The sequence below is a fragment of the Salvelinus fontinalis genome, unplaced genomic scaffold (assembly GCF_029448725.1).
Source record: "Salvelinus fontinalis isolate EN_2023a unplaced genomic scaffold, ASM2944872v1 scaffold_0011, whole genome shotgun sequence".
Lineage (NCBI taxonomy): Eukaryota > Metazoa > Chordata > Actinopteri > Salmoniformes > Salmonidae > Salvelinus > Salvelinus fontinalis.
This window is the reverse complement of record NW_026600220.1, coordinates 283,945-294,682: the sequence shown is the minus strand read 5'-3', so window position 1 is coordinate 294,682 and position 10,738 is coordinate 283,945. Positions and strand designations below refer to the sequence as shown.

Here is a 10,738-nt window from a genome sequence, read left to right as displayed (position 1 = left end):
TCCTAGCCCGCCCTACCATACCTCCTAGCCCGCCATACCGTACCTCCTAGCCCGCCTTACCATACCTCCTAGCCCGCACCTCCTATTCCGCCTTACCATACCTCCTAGCCCGCCCTACCGTACCTCCTAGCCCGCCCTACCGTACCTCCTTGCCCGCCCTACCGTACCTCCTTGCCCGCCCTACCGTACCTCCCAGCCCGCCCTACCATACCTCCTAGCCCGCCCTACCATACCTCCTAGCCCGCCCTACCATACCTCCTAGCCCACCATACCGTACCTCCTATTCCGCCCTACCATACCTCCTAGCCCGCCCTACCATACCTCCTAGCCCGCCCTACCGTACCTCCTAGCCCGCCCTACCGTACCTCCTAGCCTGCCATACCGTACATCCTATCCCGCCCTACCGTACCTCCTAGCCCGCTCTACCGTACCTCCTAGCCCGCCCTACCATACCTTCTAGCCCGCCCTACCATACCTCCTAGCCCGCCCTACCATACCTCCTAGCCCGCCCTACCATACCTCCTAGCCCGCCCTACCATACCTCCTAGCCCGCCCTACCATACCTCCTAGCACGCCCTACCATACCTCCTAGCCTTTCAAATAAAATATTGATATATTGATAACTTATTTGACCCAGACGCGTGCCGACAGAAAGAAGCATTCATCTCAGATAAAGCGTCCAAGCGAGTGAAACAGCTCACCTCTGTCTCAGTATGTGTAGACCATGTATCTGATGCTGTCTGGACAGTGAAACAGCTCCCCTCTGTCTCAGTATGTGTAGACCATGTATCTGATGCTGTCTGGACAGTGAAACAGCTCCCCTCTGTCTCAGTATGTGTAGGCCATGTATCTGATGCTGTCTGGACAGTGAAACAGCTCCCCTCTGTCTCAGTATGTGTAGACCATGTATCTGATGCTGTCTGGACAGTGAAACAGCGCCCCTCTGTCTCAGTATGTGTAGACCATGTATCTGATGCTGTCTGGACAGTGAAACAGCACCTCTCTGTCTCAGTATGTGTAGACCATGTATCTGATGCTGTCTGGACAGTGAAACAGCACCTCTCTGTCTCAGTATGTGTAGACCATGTATCTGATGCTGTCTGGACAGTGAACCAGCACCCCTCTGTCTCAGTATGTGTAGACCATGTATCTGATGCTGTCTGGACAGAGAAACAGCGCCCCTCTGTCTCAGAATGTGTAGATCATGTATCTGATGCTGTCTGGACCAAAAGAGTATGGCATGTCATACGATTTCTGGCCTGACAGCATCTAATACATAGGCTACATTTGTCCATAACTTGTTTCCTGCTTTCTCCGTTGAGATAGTTTAAGCAAAGAGGAAGAGGCGAAGCGAGAGGGCTCACTCTCGCCAAAATCTGTCCAAAACTAACCCAATGTGTTTCTATTGACATTTTTATTTATTTATTTATTTCACCTTTATTTAACCAGGTAGGCAAATTGAGAACACGTTCTCATTTACAATTGCGACCTGGCCAAGATAAAGCAAAGCAGTTCGACACATACAACAACACATAGTTACACATGGAGTAAAACAAACATACAGTCAATAATACAGTGAAAATAAGTCTATATACAATATGAGCAAGTGAGGTGAGATAAGGGAGGTGAAGGCAAACAAGATATATAAATAAATAAAAAATATATATAAAAAGGCCATGGTGGCGAAGTAAATACAATATAGCAAGTAAAAAAAATAACACTGGAATGGTTGGTTTGCAGTGGAAGAAGGTGCAAAGTAGAGATAGAAATAATGGGGTGCAAAGGAGCAAAATAAATAAATACAGTAGGTAAAGAGGTAGTTGTTTGGGCTAAATTATAGATGGGCTATGTACAGGTGCAGTAATCTATGAGCTGCTCTGACAGCTGGTGCTTCAAGCTAGTGAGGGAGATAAGTGTTTCCAGTTTCAGAGATTTTTGTAGTTCGTTCCAGTCATTGGCAGCAGAGAACTGGAAGGAGAGGCGGCCAAAGGAAGAATTGGTTTTGGGGGTGACCAGAGAGATATACCTGCTGGAGCGCGTGCTACGGGTGGGCGTTGCTATGGTGACCAGCGAGCTGAGATAAGGGGGGACTTTACCTAGCAGGGTCTTGTAGATGACCTGGAGCCAGTGGGTTTGGCGACGAGTGTGAAGCGAGGGCCAGCCAACGAGAGCGTACAGGTCGCAGTGGTGGGTAGTATATGGGGCTTTGGTGACAAAACGGATGGCACTGTGATAGACTGCATCCAATTTATTGAGTAGGGTTTTGGAGGCTATTTTGTAAATGACATCACCGAAGTCGAGGATTGGTAGGATGGTCAGTTTTACAAGGGTATGTTTGGCAGCATGAGTGAAGGATGCTTTGTTGCGGAATAGAAAGCCGATTCTAGATTTAACTTTGGATTGGAGATGCTTGATGTGAGTCTGGAAGGAGAGTTTACAGTCTAACCAGACACCTAGGTATTTGTAGTTGTCCACATATTCTAAGTCAGAGCCGTCCAGAGTAGTGATGCTGGACAGGCGGGCAGGTGCAGGCAGCGATCGGTTGAAGAGCATGCATTTAGTTTTACTTGTATTTAAGAGCAATTTGAGGCCACGGAAGGAGAGTTGTATGGCATTGAAGCTCGCCTGGAGGGTTGTTAACACAGTGTCAAGAGAAGGGCCAGAAGTATACAGAATAGTGTCGTCTGCATAGAGGTGGATCAGAGACTCACCAGCAGCAAGAGCGACATCATTGATGTATACAGAGAAGAGAGTCGGTCCAAGAATTGAACCCTGTGGCACCCCCATAGAGACTGCCAGAGGTCCGGACAACAGACCCTCCGATTTGACATAATATGCAGACCTAAGCCTGTAGCCTGCCTTCCTGCCTTTGGGACAACTAATCCCATTGTTAGGATGGAGCATCACGTCATTATATACAGATCTCTGGTTTCAGCCTCTTGCGAATTAGAAGGGAAAGTTGCTGGGTGCATCCTGTGAACTGTTTGGATGCTGGCTTCCCCTAAAGTAAATTTATGTATGTTTTTTACATGCTTTGTTTGCTATCTTACCATTAACTGGTTATTTACATTTCAATGAGAGTTCAACCATAAACATCCCGTGGGAATGTGTCATCTTTATTCTGGGGATCACTGGCTGTCTCATGGGTTGTCTGAGGGTGTCATGATTGGTTGGACCTGAACTCAGAGCCTGACAGAAAACCGGGGCAAACCACAGTAACTGCAGTCAAATCACAGTGGAACAAAGACAGAGTACAGTAACTTCACTTACTGCTGTTTGCCTTGGTTTTTACTTGGATTTTGTAGTCACTATTTGACACTCCATTTTCTCTGAAACTGAATATAATTGAACCAGGACACTTTGTGACAAGATAAACCGGATTCTACAAAGCTGGATTTCAGTCTTAACTTTTGACCAAAATGTGAACAGTAGTTATTGCTGTTTGTAATAGTACGGCAGCATAGCTGTTCACATAATCCTAATAGGCCTACCTCTTCATGGACTGCATTGGAACCTCGTCTTCTTTTAGGGCGTGAACTAGTATGCTCAGATTGAATTAAAACTGTTATTTTAACAATGCTGGGTATGCATCTTGTTGACACTCATCCAGTGATACATTGACCCCTGAATGCAATGTCTGCAGCATTCAGTCACGACAGCTCGATCAGCTGTTCGATTTCACTTACTCGGATAGAATCAAAGTAGTTCCCAAAGTGCTCTTTCAAGCATTGGAGGTGAGCAGTCATCCCTCGTGTAGGACACGTACTGATGCTGTTGTCTGTTAGAAAAATGCACAGTCGAGGGAAGGGGGCGTGGTTCGCTTTTGAAAGACTCTCTCCAATAATAATCATTTTCTCTGAATCCACTGATTCAGTCACTCATCTGTAGAACGTTTTTGCATTTCTCCTGGATACTTTTGTTCAGTTCTTTCAGTTTCCCAAATATGTCTGTTACCTTCGGCAAGGAGACACATTTTCTTTTCATTAAACAGAACTTTTCATTTTTTTCAGTGGCGATTTTAGCTTGGGGGGGGGCAAAAAAATATATAAAATGTTGGTGCATGCCACTATACAACAGAACACACTAAACAATACGTTAACTGTACTATAATGGTGACAACCGGTGCGCACAAAGCTGTCCCAACAGCAGAGTCCCAACACCTTACCACTGCTACACCTGGCTATCAGTGGAGCCTTGTCTGGCAGCTAAACAGTTAATTCAGCCTCATTTACTGGCTTTTAAAAAAACAAAGCTGATATGGCTGACTTGCTTAAATAAATGTAGTTTCTATTGACATTTGAGATGTACAAACTACAGCGTAAGGGAATGTTGAGCGGATAAGAGGCATTCTGTAATTTTGATTAAGATACTAATGAGCGAGCTAAGAAGGACGTAGTCAATAAAACTATTTGTTCAGCACTTTTGAAATGTAAAGTGACAAAATTCAGAACATGGGCCTTTCTTACAGTATTCTCCCTGTACTCCAAGTCAGAACCGTAGGATAAATAAAGGGGGTGTATAAGCAGACAATGAAAGCTCTTACAATATTCGATGATGACATTTCTCTAAAACAGGCTATAGGCTACATGTGCACCACCAAGTCAGAATAGTAGGCTGAAGTTATGAGGGGGAAAGGGACCACATTTTTAGGGTGAGGCACATGGGCTACTAACAGCTTACTACACAACATACATTTAGTATTACTTTCTTAGATACAGTATACATATCTCCCTGGCATATAACATCATTTATGTTGAACAGTAAGGTGGCGCAGGGGTCCTTCTTGTGGGAAAGTCTTGGATTTATCTTGGATTTACGGTGCTTTCAAGACAACTGGGAACTCTGAAAAAAACAAGGTTGAAACATGATGTCAGTGATCTTCAGGTCGGAGATCTAGAAAGAGGCCCGAGTTCCCGACTTGGAATTACGAGTTAGATGACCGTTCAAAATGTATTTTCCCAGTCGGAGCTCGTTTTTTTCCAATGTCCCAGTTGTCTTGAACTCACTCAAGTCTGAGTTTTCCCAGTTCCGAGTGTCCAGTTGTTTTGAACTTGGCAGAAATCATGCTGGATTGACAGCATCGCCAATGTTTTCAACCTTTTCTGGTCCATGTTGTTGCATGTGTGTTTATCCTTTTAAGGTTGGAAAAGAGACCCTTAAACCCAGACTTGGACCACACACACCCTCTCCACTGAATAGCAGGCTAGTGATTGCTATGCAACACTTGCTGTTAGCCACTGACTCCTTCTGAACCACTCATTGTTGAATTTGTGATTTCCAACTTGTTGTGTAATGTTTATGTCCAATGGCTGATGAGCAGTGATACGTTTTATCTATAATTTCTGTTCATATGACAAGGATTGAAAAGGATTTGCCAGTAGATTGTCATGATGATGACTGCTTGTCTAGCTTGCTAGCTAAGATTTTGAAAGTATGATGTTGACATGATCAGTCCAATCAAAGCTACGGTAGATGTAACGTGATTTGATGTCCTTTTATCTGTGGCCAATGACCTTGAGCCTTCTTGGATGGGCACTTCTAATGTAAATCTAAGGCAGCATGAAAGGGGCTTGAATTTTCGAACGCACCCTGTAGATTTTGTGGTGACATAGTGTCCCATGTGTGACAGAACACTGAGCCAATCACGGCTCAACTAGAGAATGCAGAAAATGATCATATCTGGTGAAATGGAGAAAATAAGTCTTTGTGAAGCGAAAACAGATGCATCCAACTGTGATATATTGGTTTGTAAATAATACAAACATAGCAAAATGTACCGAGTGAAATGTAAGATTGGAGTAACGTGTGTTTTAAAGTTTAAACACCCTACATTATGTGTCAACATCAGGATATCAGTTACCTTATTTGGCAAAACAATAATGGACTAACGTACCACTTAATGGTGGGTTCAGATACAAGGTAACATGGTTAATTTGTGTTTATCCTGAAAATGTGTAAGTGGTTGGAAACGGGTAGTATGTGTAGCTTCAGAATACTGGACAGATGTTTTAAATGTGAATATTTTATGCAACAGGAGTATTGTGTTGCTGGTAGGGCAGAGTTTGCACTTTTGGGACTATCCCATTGGTTTCTTTGTACTGGGTAAGCTAAGAAAAAAAAATATACTAACATTACGAGAGAGAGGTCAAATAAAAAACAGTTTCTTGATCAGCACTTATGTCACGCCCTGACCTTAGAGCCGTTTTATTTCTCCATTTGGTTAGGTCAGGGTGTGATGTGGGGTGGGCATTCTATGTTTTGTTTTCTATGTTTTGGCCGGGTATGGTTCTCAATCAGGGACAGCTGTCTATCATTGTCTCTGATTGGGAATCATACTTAGGTAGCCCTTTTTCCCTCCTTCTGTGTGGGTAGTTATCTTTGTTAGTGGCACTATTGCCCAAGTTAAGCTTCACGGTCGTTTCCTTGTTTTGTTGGCGACATTCATTTCAAATAAAATTGAAATGTACGCTCACCACGCTGCACCTTGGTCCACTTCTTCCTCCACCGACGACTGCCGTGACAACTTACTCTGGGATGCTTTGTGAATGCAGGCTCTGGTCACATGTCCATGCATGACACAACCCATCTAGTGGTCAATTCTTATACTGCTATAACTTTCCTGATAAGGACTATTTTCTATCTATTAACTGTAGTATGTTTACTGTGCTACGTCAACTAACAACTGACACCATTTAGTATGAAAACACTGGAGTTACCATTAGTACAGTACAACACTTAGTAATACAGTATACCTGACAAGTAAATTACATACCTGGATCACAGTATATAGATGTATTTAATCAGTAGAATGAACACATGGTACATATGGAACAGAAAGGAAGCAAACATAGAACACTGCAGCATTTTAAAAGGATTGATAACTGTAAAAACTTAAATAAAATAATGGATATATGCATACCACAAAGGTACATTTTGTCAATATGATCAAAGGTAATATGTAAACCAGTTAGAGCCTTCTAGACCACAGTTCCACTCCGCTGGGCCTGATGAACGGTAGACTCCAGAGACATGGTCTCTTTAAAGACATGAATACATCTTTCAGTGTAGTTACACATAGAAACAAAAACAGGTTCAGCCTAACACAGTGAAAAGCAGTTCAACTCCATAAGATAGGGAATTACATTAGCTATTATAAGTAGACTACGGTGTGAACGGTTTTTCACACACACAATATTTTCGAGTAGCACAAGATCCATCCTTCCAACTCTTCAATGGGTCTGATGCCGTCTGTGAGATCTCAACACAAGCCACCTTGTCATTCAAGTTATTTGGTTCCCCTTCCATCCAATAGCTAGAAACAATACAGAGAATCAGAGTAGAAAATCATCCAATACAACAGAGAATCAGACAGTTAACCTAGTCCCGAGGCTCAGTTGTTACCATTCTACATAGAGAATCAGACAGTTAACCTAGTCCCGAGGCTCAGTTGTTACCATTCTACATAGAGAATCAGACAGTTAACCTAGTCCCCAGGCTCAGTTGTTACCATTCTACATAGAGAATCAGACAGTTAACCTAGTCCCCAGGCTCAGTTGTTACCATTCTACATAGAGAATCAGTCAGTTAACTTAGTCCCCAGGCTCAGTTGTTACCATTCTACATAGAGAATCAGACAGTTAACCTAGTCCCGAGGCTCAGTTGTTACCATTCTACATAGAGAATCAGACAGTTAACCTAGTCCCCAGGCTCAGTTGTTACCATTCTACATAGAGAATCAGACAGTTAACCTAGTCCCGAGGCTCAGTTGTTACCATTCTACAGAGAGAATCAGACAGTTAACCTAGTCCCCAGGCCCAGTTGTTACCATTCTACAGAGAGAATCAGACAGTTAACCTAGTCCCCAGGGTCAGTTGTTACCATTCTACATAGAGATTCAGACAGTTAACCTAGTCCCCAGGCTCAGTTCTTACCATTCTACATAGAGAATCAGACAGTTAACCTAGTCCCCAGGCTCAGTTGTTACCATTCTACATAGAGAATCAGACAGTTAACCTAGTCCCCAGACTCAGTTGTTACCATTCTACATAGAGAATCAGACAGTTAACCTAGTCCCCAGGCTCAGTTGTTAACATTCTACATAGAGAATCAGACAGTTAACCTAATCCCCAGGCTCAGTTGTTACCATTCTACATAGAGAATCAGACAGTTAACCTAGTCCCCAGGGTCAGTTGTTACCATTCTACAGACAGAATCAGACAGTTAACTTAGTCCCCAGGGTCAGTTGTTACCATTCTACATAGAGAATCAGACAGTTAACCTAGTCCCCAGGCTCAGTTGTTACCATTCTACATAGAGAATGAGACAGTTAACATAGTCCCCAGACTCAGTTGTTACCATTCTACATAGAGAATCAGACAGTTAACCTAGTCCCCAGGCTCAGTTGTTACCATTCTACAGAGAGAATCAGACAGTTAACCTAGTCCCCAGACTCAGTTGTTACCATTCTACATAGAGAATCAGACAGTTAACCTAGTCCCCAGGCTCAGTTGTTACCATTCTACAGAGAGAATCAGACAGTTAACCTAGTCCCCAGACTCAGTTGTTACCATTCTACATAGAGAATCAGACAGTTAACCTAGTCCCCAGGGTCAGTTGTTACCATTCTACATAGAGAATCAGACAGTTAACCTAGTCCCCAGGCTCAGTTGTTACCATTCTACATAGAGAATCAGACAGTTAACATAGTCCCCAGACTCAGTTGTTACCATTCTACATAGAGAATCAGACAGTTAACCTAGTCCCCAGGCTCAGTTGTTACCATTCTACAGAGAGAATCAGACAGTTAACCTAGTCCCCAGACTCAGTTGTTACCATTCTACATAGAGAATCAGACAGTTAACCTAGTCCCCAGGGTCAGTTGTTACCATTCTACATAGAGAATCAGACAGTTAACCTAGTCCCCAGGCTCAGTTGTTACCATTCTACATAGAGAATCAGACAGTTAACCTAGTCCCCAGGGTCAGTTGTTAACATTCTACATAGAGAATCAGACAGTTAACCTAGTCCCCAGGCTCAGTTGTTACCATTCTACAAAGAGAATCAGACAGTTAACCTAGTCCCCAGGGTCAGTTGTGAACATTCTACACAGAGAATCAGACAGTTAACCTAGTCCCCAGGGTCAGTTGATACCATTCTACATAGAGACTCAGACAGTTAACCTAGTCCCCAGGGTCAGTTGTTACCATTCTACATAGATAATCAGACAGTTAACCTAGTCCCCAGGGTCAGTTGTTACCATTCTACAGAGAGAATCAGACAATTAACCTAGTCCCCAGGGTCAGTTGTTACCATTCTACATAGAGAATCAGACAGTTAATCGAGTCCCCAGGCTCAGTTGTTACCATTCTACAAAGAGAATCAGACAGTTAACCTAGTCCCCAGGCTCAGTTGTTACCATTCTACATAGAGAATCAGACAGTTAACCTAGTCCCCAGGCTCAGTTGTTACCATTCTACATAGAGAATCAGACAGTTAACCTAGTCCCCAGGCCCAGTTGTTACCATTCTACATAGAGAATCAGACAGTTAACCTAGTCCCCAGGGTCAGTTGTTACCATTCTACATAGAGAATCAGACAGTTAACCTAGTCCCCAGACTCAGTTGTTACCATTCTACATAGAGAATCAGACAGTTAACCTAGTCCCCAGGGTCAGTTGTTACCATTCTACAGAGAGAATCAGACAGTTAACCTAGTCCCCAGACTCAGTTGTTACCATTCTACATAGAGAATCAGACAGTTAACCTAGTCCCCAGACTCAGTTGTTACCATTCTACATAGAGAATCAGACAGTTAACCTAGTCCCCAGGGTCAGTTGTTACCATTCTACATAGAGAATCAGACAGTTAACCTAGTCCCCAGGCTCAGTTGATACCATTCTACATAGAGACTCAGACAGTTAACCTAGTCCCCAGGGTCAGTTGTTACCATTCTACATAGATAATCAGACAGTTAACCTAGTCCCCAGGGTCAGTTGTTACCATTCTACATAAAGAATCAGACTGTTAACAACTGATCCTGGGGACTAGGTTACCATTGTACAGAGAGAATCAGACAGTTAACCTAGTCCCCAGGGTCAGTTGTTACCATTCTACAGAGAGAATCAGACAGTTAATCTAGTCCCCAGACTCAGTTGTTAAAATTCTACATAGAGAATCAGACAGTTAACCTAGTCCCCAGGGTCAGTTGTTACCATTCTACATAGAGAATCAGACAGTTAACCTAGTCCCCAGACTCAGTTGGTACCATTCTACATAGAGAATCAGACAGTTAACCTAGTCCCCAGGGTCAGTTGATACCATTCTACATAGAGACTCAGACAGTTAACCTAGTCCCCAGATACAGTTGTTACCATTCTACATAGAGAATCAGACAGTTAACCTAGTCCCCAGGGTCAGTTGATACCATTCTACATAGAGACTCAGACAGTTAACCTAGTCCCCAGACTCAGTTGTTACCATTCTACATAGAGAATCAGACAGTTAACCTAGTCCCCAGGGTCAGTTGTTACCATTCTACAGAGAGAATCAGACAGTTAACAACTGAGCCTGGGGACTAGGTTACTATTCTACATAGAGAATCAGACAGTTAACCTAGTCCCCAGATACAGTTGTTACCATTCTACATAGAGAATCAGACAGTTCACCTAGTCCCCAGTCTCAGTTGTGAACATTCTACACAGAGAATCAGACAGTTAACCTAGTCCCCAGGGTCAGTTGAT

At 43.2% G+C, this 10,738-nt stretch overlaps 1 long non-coding RNA gene across 1 annotated transcript in view; it reads right to left on the bottom strand.

Moving 5' to 3' along the window:
- Window positions 1-6,773: 6,773 nt before the first annotated feature.
- The window catches only part of LOC129842096 (uncharacterized), a 70,836-nt gene continuing 66,871 nt past the window's right edge, over window positions 6,774-10,738 (bottom strand). The window contains exon 4 of the long non-coding RNA XR_008757458.1: window positions 6,774-7,312. This is a non-coding gene — a long non-coding RNA (uncharacterized LOC129842096). The remainder of the gene's footprint in view (window positions 7,313-10,738) is intronic.